This window comes from Telmatherina bonti (assembly GCF_933228915.1).
Source record: "Telmatherina bonti genome assembly, chromosome: 21".
NCBI classification, from domain to species: Eukaryota; Metazoa; Chordata; class Actinopteri; order Atheriniformes; family Telmatherinidae; genus Telmatherina; species Telmatherina bonti.
Genome location: NC_136630.1, coordinates 11,404,856 through 11,419,202, shown reverse-complemented (window position 1 = coordinate 11,419,202; position 14,347 = coordinate 11,404,856). Strand labels below are relative to the sequence as shown.

General features: G+C 36.6%; 1 protein-coding gene across 2 annotated transcripts in view; it reads left to right on the top strand.

Annotated features, from left to right (window-relative positions):
• Window positions 1–11,642: 11,642 nt before the first annotated feature.
• Window positions 11,643–14,347, top strand: part of ppm1bb (protein phosphatase, Mg2+/Mn2+ dependent, 1Bb) — a 21,329-nt gene continuing 18,624 nt past the window's right edge. For both annotated transcript variants that reach the window (XM_079260720.1, XM_079260721.1), the window contains exon 1: window positions 11,643–12,014. The gene's annotated coding sequence lies outside the window, so the exon portion shown is untranslated. The remainder of the gene's footprint in view (window positions 12,015–14,347) is intronic.

The following is a 14,347-nucleotide window of genomic DNA, read 5'->3' as shown; positions in this document are numbered from 1 at the left end:
CCTCTTTTATTATCCTATAAATGCCATTATAACCTTGTCATCACTTCAGCTGTTTGGCAACAGAAGGATGAGGATGATGCAATAGAAACATAAACCTGACTGCAAGTGCTGCCTGTCTTTGACCCCCATCTGAGAATGTGTTTGTATTTGTATATAGCGTATCTGGGTGCATGTGAGTGAGGTACCTGAGAGTGTGAATGTGAGCCATCATGCCGACAACACATAGGGGAACAAGGTGATGTGTGCTGTTCTTAAGTTTTCATGGCTCAACATAACGATGGAACTTTTTTGTGTGACCTTTGTGTTGATGGTGAGTTGTTGTGAAGTTTCATCAGGTTGTATAAAGTTATTTTGGGAGGGGACTGCATTGGGATGGGGTGGGAAGGGAGGGGGGAGGGATTGCATTTGTGGAGAATGAGTCTTTTAACTTGTGAGAAGAGACAAATGTCCAACGCTGACATTATAAAAAAAAAAAAAAAGCACTACAGTGAAGCTGAAGCAGCCCTTTAAGAAACGGCTGCTTTAAAATGTGTTTTACTTTTCATTTTTCCAAAATCATCTTGAGGTCTAAGTACATGCACAGGAGCTGGTGAAAAGAAATAATCACCTCCAGACATTATGTATCAAAGCTCCTCTGGCTTAATCCAAAAGGAAGTTGTCCGTTTTTCATGATGAATATGCAGGTTTGAAAATATAAAAAAAAAAACGGAGCAAGCTTGCATCAGACAGCATAAGCCTCCCACTCAAACCAGTATGTAATAGATTGTATATCTCATTGCAGCGCTGTAAATTCTTCTTGTTTAATTTCTATGGCTACCTAGCCCTAAAATGGGTTTGTTTTTTTTTTTTTTAAAAAAAGCACTTCCTTTGCAGCAGATGAAGGGCATGGATCTGTCATATTTCCCTCAAGGGTGAGACCTAACTGCAACTTTTAGAGGTGAAATTAAATACGTGCAACTTTACCTGCAGGTTTTTTGGCTACTTCCAGACAGTATCTGTTTTCTTTGCAGTATTTCTTCTGTAATATGAAGTCAGGTTTTCTCTGTTTTTGCACATTTCTTCTCCTCTAAAAGTTGTTGGTTAACCCATCCAGCCTTTGGGTGTGTTTATTCTAAGTTTTAAAACTGGCATCGCCACCGCATGTCTTTGACCGATGGGTCACATGTTTTCTTCTCTTTCATTCAGAATGTTTATGTTAGTGTTTCCTGTCTGTCATGTGTTGAATTATGAATATGATGACAATAATAAAAGTAAAACCAACACTGCCAGGCTGTGGTGTCCTTTCTCTGAGACATTCAGACATCCTGTCTCGTCTACCAACCACCTACTCTATCTCTATGTATCTATAGTCTCTCTTTGTGTTGCTTTTGAGGAGGAGTGTGACAGATGGTAGATGGAGGCCTGATAAACACTGTGGCCTGTGTGTGGACATCGTAAATTACCCCCACAAAATATAGCAAATCAACACAGTGATGAGGAATGAGGAGCGTTCTCAGAAAACAAATAATGCCTGTGGAAACTGACAGCTTGCCTTGAGTCGCTTCAGTCTCAACACACTCCCTGTTGTTATGTTTTGGTTTTCATTTGTAGCTTAGCCTTCTTCCTCAGAACTGATCAATAAAAGTAGCTACTGTGACATTTTTAAAAGCAAAACTTTTCTAAATTCTAGGTTGTTGGAAATCCTTGTTAGGCAGTTGTGTTGCTCATTCCACAGAAACATGATCATGAAGTTATACCTAGTTGAGAAGGTAATCAATCTGGCTTTCAAAGGATTTCTAACCAAATTAAATATCATTGTCAAAGGGGAGAAATAAAAAATGAAACCAAAATTTCCTTTCTTTTTGTGCTAGAATCTGTCGTACTCAATGGGTCTGTTACAAATATCTTGTCAAATACTACACATGAAAACTACACGTTGATTTCTCCATTATATATATATATATATATATATATATATATATATATATATATATATATATATATATATATGTATAGTTTTTTTACTTGTGAATTTTCAGAATGACATCATATTAAATGAGATTAAGTTCAATCGTAAAAGCAAAAAGTGGACAAAAATCTGAATTATTTTGTACTAATGTTACTTGTGAAATTAAGCGGAATGTCAAATTGTCAAATAGATTTTTTCTCTTTTTGACACAAAACAAAGCCTCCTCATTCTCGCCAAGCGTTTTTTTCGAGCTTTACGAGAGGTCATTGAACGCATCATGATGGTGGGTCGTGTGGGAGCCATTACCCGCTGACTCCTTTGAGGGCTGACATCCTCATCGTCAACAGGTGGCCGTTGCTCAGTCTGCCATATCAGGTGGAACCAAATAAATAAACAATGACAAAAATAATAAAAGAATCCTTGCTTCTATGTTTTTTTTTAATCCCATATCGCTGGAAATTTTACTGAAGCTCCAGTGGCGCAATCGGTTAGCGCGCGGTACTTATATGACAGTATTCAGCAAAGCAATGCCGAGGTTGTGAGTTCGAGCCTCACCTGGAGCAGAGTTTTTAACCCAACATTTCCTCTGTAAGTATAAGGACCACACCGCTACGTAGACATATGTTACTAGTTGTAAAACGCCGTAAAAGCCCCGTTACACTTCATGGACAAAAACTGCGTCTTCTTGGACATTTCATGTCTGTCATGTGACCTATGGAGACCGATCCATCAGGCATTTATGTATTTTTTAAAGAAATTCCATATCTACCAACTGAACATTTGGTTACATAAACACATGAATGAATTGTTACTATGTCCACAAGTTTTTTTTTTTTTTTTTTTTTTATTCATAAAAAAATAGTGTAATTCAAGATATTAAAGAGAACAGGATTTAGGGTCTATCAAAAGATATTATAACATATGTATTTACTTTTGAAGTCCTTAGTAGAAATATTGACGTAGCATGGTGAAATGTGTCACCCTGTTAGGAAAGTACTTGGAATGTTTGTTTATAGTTTCTAATAACTATTATTTTAAGTATTAAGTATAAATAAGTATTTTGTATAATATAGAGTGGTATCAAGTAAAGCTCTTTATTAGCACTTTATAATTACATCCATCCATTTTCTAGAGCTTCTCTGGGATTTTGTCAACAATCTGAGCTGAGATACTGAGATCTCCCTTGCACAGACACCTCCCTCATGTCTTCGTTTTCACGCTGAAACATTTCTAAACCAATTTAAAGATATAATCTCTCCTGAGTCTGCTGTGAGTCATCTCCCTTGGAAGAAAGACACCTAAACCAATCTGCCTGTCTGTCTTCTATTCTGTTCTTCCCAAATCCCAAACAATATTTTAGGATGTCAAACTCCTCCCTTTGAGGCAGTGATTCATTCCTAAAAACAAACAGATTGAGGATCATGGCATCAGACACAGAGGTGCTAATTCTAATCCTGTCTGCTCCCTAACTGGCTTAAAGGTTCTTGCTGGAGGTCTTCAGTTGATGAAACCAAAAGCATCATGTCATGCTTCAGCTGCATCAGAACAGTCTGTCAATAAAGGTTATGTGTAGATTCTGTGGCAATTGGGAAGCCATGGCTTAGGGTCAGACTCACAAATGAGCCTGACTGTCTATCAATAATGGCAAGGCAAATTTATTTGTATAGTCTTGGAAAAATCTTATACAGATCCGAGTGTGTGTCGTTCATTAGGAGATTTTTTTCCTCCAACAGATAGCACCTTACATGTACAAGACAATTCAAAGTGCTTTACATGAAGCATTAAAAGCATTACAGACAGTGTAAAAAACATAAAAGATAACACAAATAGCAAAATTACACAATTACATTGTGCAGCAGTCCTGCATAGGTATATATATAAAAAAAGAAATGTTTTAACCTGGATTCAAAAGCTAAATAGCTAAATGCTGCTTCTTGATGTTTAGTCTGGACTCTGGTCTGGACTAGGTGACCTTTGGATCTAAGAGCTCTGCTTGCTTTATATTCTCTGAACATATCACTGATGTATTCTGGCCTGAAACAGTCAACAGGATTTTAAAATCCATCATGTGACTGATTGGAAATCAGTGCAACGATTCTAAAACTGGTGTGATGTGTTCAGATCTATTTGTTCTACTTAAAGCTCTTGCAGCAGCATCTGGAGGAGTTGCAGATGTTTAATGCTCTTTTTAGGAAGTTCTTTTAAAAGGCCATTGCATTAATCCAGTCTGCTGGAGATTAATGCATGGATGAGTTTCTCCTGGTCTTTCCAGGAGACTAAACTTTTAATCCTGTTTCTGAGTTGGTAAAAAGCTTAGTCTTAGTGACAGCTTTTATGTGGCTGCTGCCAATACAGACTTGATTGATCGTTTTAAGAGCTCGAGTCCCCAGGTGTAATGCTGACCCTAACAAACAGAATAATCTCAGTATTTTCTTCATTTACTTGTAGAAAATTCTCTCTCATCCAGGTGTTTATTTACTTCAAACACTGACACAGTAAGTCTATTGGACTGTCGTCATCTGGTGACAAAGACACATAAAGCTGCGTGCCATCTGCAAAACTGTGATGATTGATGTTAAAATTCTGTAATATTTGACCCAAAGGGAGCATGTACAAGTTGAACAGAAGAGGTCCAAGGACTGACCCCTGAGGTACTCTACAGGTCATGACCGCTCTCTCAGCTTCATAACTGTTGATTGCAATGCAAACCAAACCTCCCATTTTTAATAGACCAAATGGTTTATCATTACCATATCCATACTCCTGAAGTATCCCCTACAGTACATCATCAGGGAAATGTTTGTTAGCTGGCTCCAAGTAAATTAAACCTAATCTCACATGTGTACCATCTATGGGTGAAAAACAGGTCCAACTGATTTTCCCAATTCAGAAATTTATCACCTGAGCCTTTTTCTGCAGAACTGTGGCAGCATTTATAGTTAATTAATTTTAGCCAGTAGTTGCTAATCATTAATAGTTTTGTTAAAATATTCCTGCTATTATAAATATCTTCATAGAAGCCAATGATTCTTATAATTAGATTTACTATATATATATATATATATATATATATATATATATATATATATATATATATATATATATATATATATATATATATATATATATATATATATATATATATATCTACTGAATATAACACTAAATATAATAAATTTAACCTTCTTGAAAATTACTGACACTACAAAATACATTAAATTCTACCGGAAACTGTGTATTTTGAACCCTGTTGGGGTTCTTTTTCTTTTCACCACCATCCACCAGGTTTGTGTTTTTTGCAAGCAGCTCTTATTGAACATCTGGAGGAACTGGTGTCACTAGATGTCACCACTAGAGGGCGACAAGACTTCATCAAACAGCTCAGAGCTTCTGGCGCTCGAAAACTTCATGTCATCACAGTCAAGAAACAATGAAATAAAATAAATATCTGTGGGCAGCTCACTTGTGTCATCTCTATAAGCACATCTATGTATACTAAAGTATTATAGACGTGATTTTAAGTGCAGTTATTCAGAGTTTCCCCAACCCTAATTTTTAATCATTCAGCATCAGCTGAATGCTGCCAGTTTATTTCACCTCATTGTCTAATCTGTGTTATCAAAGACACCACCAATCATAATAATCTCTTCTAAGATGTCATTTAATTTCACTGCTCACGCCGGTTAAGTGCTGGCTACACGTCTCCATGCTTTCTGCGCTTTGTGTGGTGTGTTTGTGTGCAGGTCTGTCACTCTAAGCCTTGTAAAGCTGGGAATGAACAAGCAGAAGATTGCAGTAATGATGTGACCCAGATGTCCTGGGTGCAGATCCCTGGGCTGAAAATGAGAGTGCAGATCAAGACCCTGTCCTCCCTCCACCCTCTCCACCCTACCACCACTGTTGCTCCTCCATCCGGCTCAAGACACAATCACAGAGCATTTATCAGCAGGGAATATTTTAGTGTGTGAGTGTGCATGATGTGTGCATGTTTAAGCTCATCCAGATCCATGTAAACATGCAGGATCAGATTTTGGAGTGTGCGGCACTTGTTCTTGGTGCTCCGGATTAGATGTAACAGGTTTTTTTTTTTTTTTTTAATTTACTCTCCTCTGCCCTCTTTATAAGACACTAAAGCCACCACAGCCCCCCTCCCTTCATCCCCCTCCTCCCCCTCCATCTTCTGAGGTCAGCAGGTGGCTGAACAATCACATAACACACACCAGGCTGACAGTAGGCTCAGCGGGCCACTTTACTCAATGAGAAGCTTGGCAGTTTGAGTGGCACAAGCATCTGTGTGTGTGAGTGTGTGTAAATGTGTTTGTGTGTTGGGGATTGAGGGGAAAGGGGACAAAAGACAGAGAGTTTAATATTTGGGATAAGCTGTGATTGAACATCCTGAGATCAGAGCAGAATGATCAAATTCTGCCAGTGATAATCCTTCATCTTGGAAAATTAAATACCACTCTCTTCTGCGAACACACACTCTCTATCCTTCAGCAGCCACACACAACACACACAGGGTCTTAATCTAACATGTGTCTCATAACTCTGGTTGGTTCCTTAGGGAGCTGCTCTGATATCTGATGAGTTTTTCATTAATAAGACACAAGTCTAATCCTGAGGGAGAAACACAAAATGACAACAGATAAGCCCTGCTTTCACCATCCTGCCATCACACACACACACACACACACACACACACACACACACACACACACACACACACACACACACACACACATAACATAACACAGTTTCACTGGTGTGCTATTATTGAACGTCTTTATACATGCACTTATGTTATAGTAATATCGGCCCAACCCAGTTATATTCACTCCACCCTACTTTTATCCCACTTAGTCAGAATTTTTGCCCAAACTAATAAAAAATAATCTTGCATATATAATCTTAAATACAATGGAAAAAGGCGAATGCAGCTGAGAATGTTGATATTTTCCAACAAAGCTTTGATAAAGTCATGTTTTCTGACATACAGTGTCGGAGAATCCTAATATAAAAGTTCTTAACAATGTTCTTACAAACTTTGGCTGAATTCCGCATTTCTTTTAAAGAAAAATTCTCTCAAAGAAAGAAAGAAATGTAAGCAAATTTCTCAAGAAACACAAGCTGTTTGTAACTCCATAAACAGGCGCAGTTGAAAACACACTGAACTAAGCGTCACCTCGCTGTCACCTTCTTCCAGGTTAACTTCCCCTGCAGATTAACTTCATGTGAGGATCTGTGTGGGTCACTCTCAGCACCTTTTAATGGACATTTTTCATTACACACTTAGAAAACTGCAGTCCTCCAAAAAAATAACAAATCACAACCCTCTGAGATATTGCTACATGGTATAGGAGCCATTTTCAAAGCTTTTTGTCAAATCAGTCCAGTAGGTGTTGCCTGTGGGCTAATTGCACCATCCAGAAAGAAACTGGTCATTCAGGTGTGCAAAAGTTTTAGATTCCTATCTGCTGTCAAGTGTTGGGTTCTGCATTGACAATAATCTCGTGGACACATAAATATTTATGGACAATCATTGCTAAAAAACTAAAGACTATGTTTGATTGTAATGTAATATAAGGCAATACATGTAATGTCTTCTATCAATGATGTAAGAAGAGTATATTTTCTCTATTTTTTCATTTATCAAGCAGAAAAAAGTTGTAGTCACATGACTACCTCATCAATGCCCATCATGTTACTAAAACAGCCCCTCAGTGGCTTTAAGTGTTGGTTTTGTTGCTTCATACTGGTTGGGAGCAAGCTGTTAGATGGTGCTGAACGGTATCTGTAAATTATGGATGGCTATTTTTGTTTTATCAAATTAAAACTATTTGATCCATTTTTTGTGAGCTATTAACATGAAACAAAAACTGTGAGAAAGTTTCAGATCTGCCTTTTGCAGTGAAGCTGACAGAAAACTGACTTTTTTTGTGATAGACTTCTTTAAACATAACGAGACCAAGATCCAAGGATAAGGCTGATTAAGGTACGCTCAACTTTAATATTATTTTGTGTTACCAATATTTTTGTTCACATGGATAAGTTTGTACAAATTCCGTTCTTATTTGTTAGATGTTACCTTTCAGGGGTCTGTGACTGGGATGACTGGGTCATCTTCACAGTGCCCTAACAGAAAAGTAGATCACCGGAAGAAGGGCTGTCAGCTTTAATGAAATTGTCAAACCTGAGATTCTCCTAGTTTTTGTTTAAACCAGAGGCCCAATGCTATAAACCTCCTAATACAAAAATATTTATTGCTAGCACACAACTGGAAAGGAAAAGAGTTGCAAATCTTTTTATACACTCATCATTTTTGTCATTTTACACATTTTAAGTGACAATAAACAGTGCCTTTGTTCAATGCTAATTTTTTCCTCTTTGAATTTAGGGCCAACTATGTTAATAAAGCAGATTAAGGTTGTGCTGAAACAAATATATCACAAATGGGAAGGGTAAACATTTCTGTTACTTGGTATATGTGAAATTAAAAATATTTAGACAATCAAAATAGTCTCAGACTCCTAAGGGTTACAAGAACTTTGCTGAGGGGTAACTTTTAAATTGTGCAAGAAAGTTTAAATGTCAGTTCAGGTGATGAACTGAGTTTACAACCATATCTGTCAACAATAGAAAAAAAACAGTATTTTCATTTGGAGTGAACCTGCTGAACCGGTCTGAAGTGTCTCTGATGGAACAGAAGGTCTTGTAGTTCTTCTGTGTTTTAAATTCAGCTTTAAAAGTGGTACTTGGAGAGCCAAAAATCTACTGAGGTGGTGTGTGATATGAAATGTTTGAGAAACACTGGTTGACATACACTGTGTGTGTGTTTACAGCTTATCATGAGAAGACATACAACTGGGCTGGAGCCAGCTGCTTTGTTGCAGAGACATTAGTGAGAAAATAACACAACAGAGAGCCTTCACAGATTAAAAACTGAATGTATAATTAAGCCAAAAAACACATTACTGTCTGTCAAAAAATAATTTGAACCTCACAGTTATCCATCTCAGTGATGATACGAGACAGCATTTATGTCAGAGTCTCATCTCACCATCAGATAAATGATAGCACAACTATATACGTTTCTCTTTTAGCAAAAACACAATTTAAGCCAAATTTGTATTATTAGCTGAAGCTGTTAATGGAGATCTCAAATCTCTGCATGAAATGCAGAATGAATATAAAAAAAAAAGGTCTTCATAATTCTTGTATCCAGATGGTGCATCATCAGTATTTCAGGTTTTAGGAGGGCTAAAAATTTTGCAAACATAATATATACTTGAGTTGTTTTTAGTGTTGAAGCTTCAGACCACGGTGTCCAAAGACAGCAGCCTTTCTGTGTTACATGTTCACATGTTCTCCTGATGTATGCATAGGTTCTCTGGCTTCATCTCATCGTCCAAAGACATGCATGTTATGTTCATTGATTACTCTAAATTGTCCTTAGGAGTAAATGTGAGCATGAATGGTTGTTTCTCTCTCTGTGATTGCCCTGCAACAAACTGGTGACCTGTCCAGGGTGTACCTTGCCTCTCATTCAGTGATTCCAGCTTTCTCGTGACCTGAACTGGACTTTAATCATTTTAATCAAAATGGAAAAAAACAGCAAAAATAAAACAAACAACAAAAGCATGATTTTACATGGATATTTTGATCCATTCATATCAAACCTCACACTGTAGAGGGATTCAGCAAAAGCTAATTGTGAAAGATGTAATGATTCACAAGTCTTTAAAAACTAAAGGTGTAATTTTTTAATCAAAATTGCAAATACTTCTTGGATTTCATCCTCAAAAGATAAGAGTAAATTCAGAGATATCACAGAAGTATTGGGACAAGGCTGAAAAGCCATACTGAATGGCCCTGATCCCCAGATGCAGATGCTACTGTATCAAAGACAGACATAATTTTCTTTAGGAAATCACTCCTTGGAATGAGGAACACTAAAAACTATCATCAATGAACACAGTGTCCAATTTTTTCTTCAATTGTAGCTTCATCCTAGCCGAATCAAATTTTCTTCTTCATTTCACTTGTGTCTGATGCTTGCTGTGGTCTGAATGTACTGCATTGTTCAGAGACATTCTTGCTGTTTCCATCCAGCGCTTCTATAACAGAGCAGCAAAGTACAGGTTCGAAAGAAAAAAAAGCTGCTGGTTAGAGAAATAATTCATCCTATTGTGAATAGCCATTATATTCATCCTAATATTATAAATCTATTGATTTTAATCAACACAAAAACATATGGCCTCAGTGGGGGGTGAATACTAGTATCCGGTTTAGTTATTCAGACCAAATGCTGAGGACTTTCTTCCATTAATGTAGCAAGATGGATGACTCAAAATACTAAAATACTGATGGGCTTTAACTGATGTTTCTGTGGAAAATAATCAACAGATGAGCAGAAACACACAAGGCTGTAGAAATGATCGACATATACAGCATAGTAAACAAATTTATCCAAGATAAGTATAAAATCTGAAGGGATTTTAATTGATTTAGTCTTTAAAGTATTTTTTTTTCCAAATACTGTAAGAGAAGTTTAAACTTAGTGATTGGAGGCTTTCTGTTAAAAGGCTTCAAATGAGGACTAGTTAATCATAACTTGTTTTTTTTTGTTTCTTCTTTAGCGTTTGTATAGATACAAAATGACTGAAACCAAAGTCATGGTTTTATGGTACATGGACTGTATTTTGTATCATACCTTTCTAGTCTTATTTGACTACGTAAAGCATTTTAGTACTACAATCACCTAATCCCACACATTCAGCACCTGTACCTATATAACCATCGAATTAAGTTTTATTTGTGCAATGTGCAATAGGAAGGCAATGTGGGGTTCAGTGTTGAGGACACTTGAATTCACTTTGAATTCACTAACATAGTTGTGAAAAAAAATTAAATAAAAAGGAATTTAATTGAGACGTGTTTTTACTGACTGGTTTCAAGCAAAAGGGTGACAGTTTTAAAAGTTAATCATGGCTTAATCACCAGAAAAAGTGATGGTCTCAATTGGAGAATAAGCAAAGTTTGCCCCACAATCCACTAGTTATTATTATTATTATTATTATTATTATTATTATTATTAATAATAATAATAATAATAATAATAATAATAATATTATTATTATTATTATTATTATTATATATAATAATCGCGGAATAGCAAAAGTGCTGTTATCATAATGTGATATTGATATAACAATTCCCCCTTCTATTGAAGATTCCCCCTTAGTACCTCCTCAATTAAGCATGCTGTACGTGAGTAATGTTGCGTTTGTTATGCACTTCGGGACGCTTGAACTCGTCTGTAACAACTTTCAAAAACTAAATATTATTTATATTTTTAATCTAACAGCAGTCATGGTTTGTGTCACATAAATGTTAGTCTTGTTAAACAGAATAAAGCCAAGCGACAACGGCCTTGAAGTCGGACTTTAACTATTTAAAGACTGACTCCGCCTTTTCAGTATGACTTCGGTGTACGCCAGTAACAGGTACGAGTCTGTCCCGTATGCGTATTCCCAGTGCATCGCAGAACTTCGTAATAGACCAATGAGAACGTGTTATAGACAGGGGCCGAGCTAATTGACACTAAAACCAGCCAATTAAGATACGTATTTCCTGACCGTTGTAACCAATCACTTTGCGGATGCCAAAAATAACACCTCCTCTTGTTCAGCACCCAAAGTCGAAGGATAGCTCTGGCCTTTCAATGGAGGAAAGTGCTAGATTTGTCAGTGTTGTATAATAAAATAACCAATTCTCAGGTTCCATATTTGTTTTGGAACCGGTTGAAATTGTCTCTATTTATTGTGAGAGACAGAACTAGCGTCAAACATGCGTAAAAATCAACGCTGTCCATGCAGGGAACCACCGAGAAAGGAATTATCGCCGCTCAACTGAGGCCAATCTCGATTATTTTTGTTAATAAGGAAACATAACATAGCTAGCTAGCTAACATTAGTTCCGTAGGTAGCTAGCTAAACGGCATATCTTCACAGAAAAGCAAAGTCAGATAATCAAGATTGGATCTACCTTCGCACAGCAGCAGGAAAACGTAAGTAGCATGTTAGCATGTGTGCTAACGTCATTAGGTCGTATTTGACAACCCAGAGAGCTGCGTTGGCTTATAGTAGCATGCCAGCTAGCGTTTAGCTCACACTCACATACCTACAAAGTAGGCCTTTGGTTAGACAGACTGGCGTTAAGTGGAGGGGGAGTTCAGCATGTGGTCATTGGATTGGTATTTAACGTAGAATTGATTTTATAGAGCTAGTAGTTTGTTTCATACAAAATAAATTGCGTTGTGCAGCGGTGTTAGCATTCAGGTAGAGCACTTCCTAAATAAAAACCTGACCAAGCATCTGAAGTTCAGTGTAGCTTGGCTTCCCTTTGTAACTCAATCTTTAATAAATCCAAATTAAAGTGATACTTATGTAAACAGTCTAGGTGGATGTTGGCTTCTAGCACTTATTTTGACCCCAGGTGAGCTAATCTAGCATGGTAATGTTACAGCTACTCCGGCTATATCTAGCTAATGACGGACTTTGTCATTTTGGGTGTCAATGTTAACCTTGTGACGTTAGTTTGACAATCTAGTTATATCTGTAATGATGTCTTTTATAGTAAACTTTCAGATGATATTCCCAACTACCTTTAGCCAGCTAGCTATGCAACTTGGTAAGAAATAATCAAGGCATTTAAAGCTATAAGATATACATTGCTATTTGCTCTGATGTGTTCTGTGATCGTTCTTGCAGGTATACCTTAGAGCATATTTTGATTATGTTTTGTCATTAATGCCCTTTGGGTCAGGCAAAAACACCTGTTGAATATGTATTAAATTAAACCGAAAAGCTGGTAAGTTGTGGAAATATATTGAACTAATGAGCTGTAAGTGTATTGCCTGTGTAAATGTTTATAGGCTGACCTTAGTCATTAAGTAAAAATAGATATAACTGTACACCACACATCAGAGTAAACATGTGCTATTAGTATGGGCCTTATTTAATGTGATTGTAGTCAAGTAGTTGTGCTTTATGTATCTGGTGATTATTAGTTATAAATTTGTAGATATGTTGTAAGTTCTGTTATTCCTGTCTATTTGTCAGCAAATCTACTGCAAAATCTGCCACAGAATTTTTGAAAACAAAAAGAAGAGGCACAGCTGCGACAAAGGAAGGACTCATTGAGTTTTGGTACAGATCTGACACTGTTTTATTGCCATTGGCAAAGGATGCTCACTGAGCTCATTTCAAGATGCTCATTACTGCCATTAATCAAACTCAACTGACATATCTTAAAAAAATTTTTATTATTTCCAAGTAATAGTATGTGAACATACTTTTTCTGCTGTCTTAATTATTCTTCTAATTATTGGTTTAGAACTTTATATGATCTTGGGTCATTAACGCAGTAAACAGTTCCCAACTATACTACACTGATATGTCATCACTGCAAGGGCCTATGGTGAATGTCATCATCAATTTTGTATTGTGTAGTGTTGAAATGTAGCTACCCTACTCACCTTTTCCAGTATATCAGATTGCGATAAGGTGCACAGGTGACCAGTATATGACATCACTTGTTGTTGAGCTTGTGCCCTGCTAGTAAGGTACAGGTGGAGTTCAGTAGCTGATAAGCTTATCTGAGTCAGCAGTCACAGTGTAAAGACTGATTGAGAAGCAGATGAAAGAAAGTGCGAGGAGACTGAAACAATCGGTGAATTTATTTTTGTGTTTAATAGATCTTACCAGTATTATTTGTGCATTGATAAAAATTTAAGCAACACAAGAGACTTGGAAAACTGTATATGACACCAGGAGCTTATATAATTCCTTCATTTTAGTGTAGAATTTGCCCTTGTTTGGAGAACACTTGCTTTGACAAACGTATGCAGAAATAAAAAAAAAAAAATTCTTGCAACTTTCTCTTTTTTTTTTTTTGGAGATTTTTCATTAATTATGGCATCTATCTATCTATCTATCTATCTATCTATCTATCTATCTATCTATCTATCTATCTATCTATCTATCTATCTATCTAGTACATGTATGCATGTACAAATGAGTGGTTGCATTACTAAGAGGCATGTATTACATGACATAGATTGTGCTCTTCAGATATTTTAGGTGCAAATGTCCATTTTTGTTTGCATTCATTATATGCAGTATGCAACAGAAGTGACACCCCCGTGAAATGTCACCTAAATGTCAAATGATTCAGACTTGTAGCTTGTTCATTAATGGCATTACTGCAGTAATGTGCAGTGAAATACTTGATATGCTTCATTGCTGGCATTCAGCTTTGATATTCTTAATACTATGTTTCAAATGACCAACCAACATTTTCAGAGGTGTTCTGTCATATTTTTTCTGCAACAGATTTGTG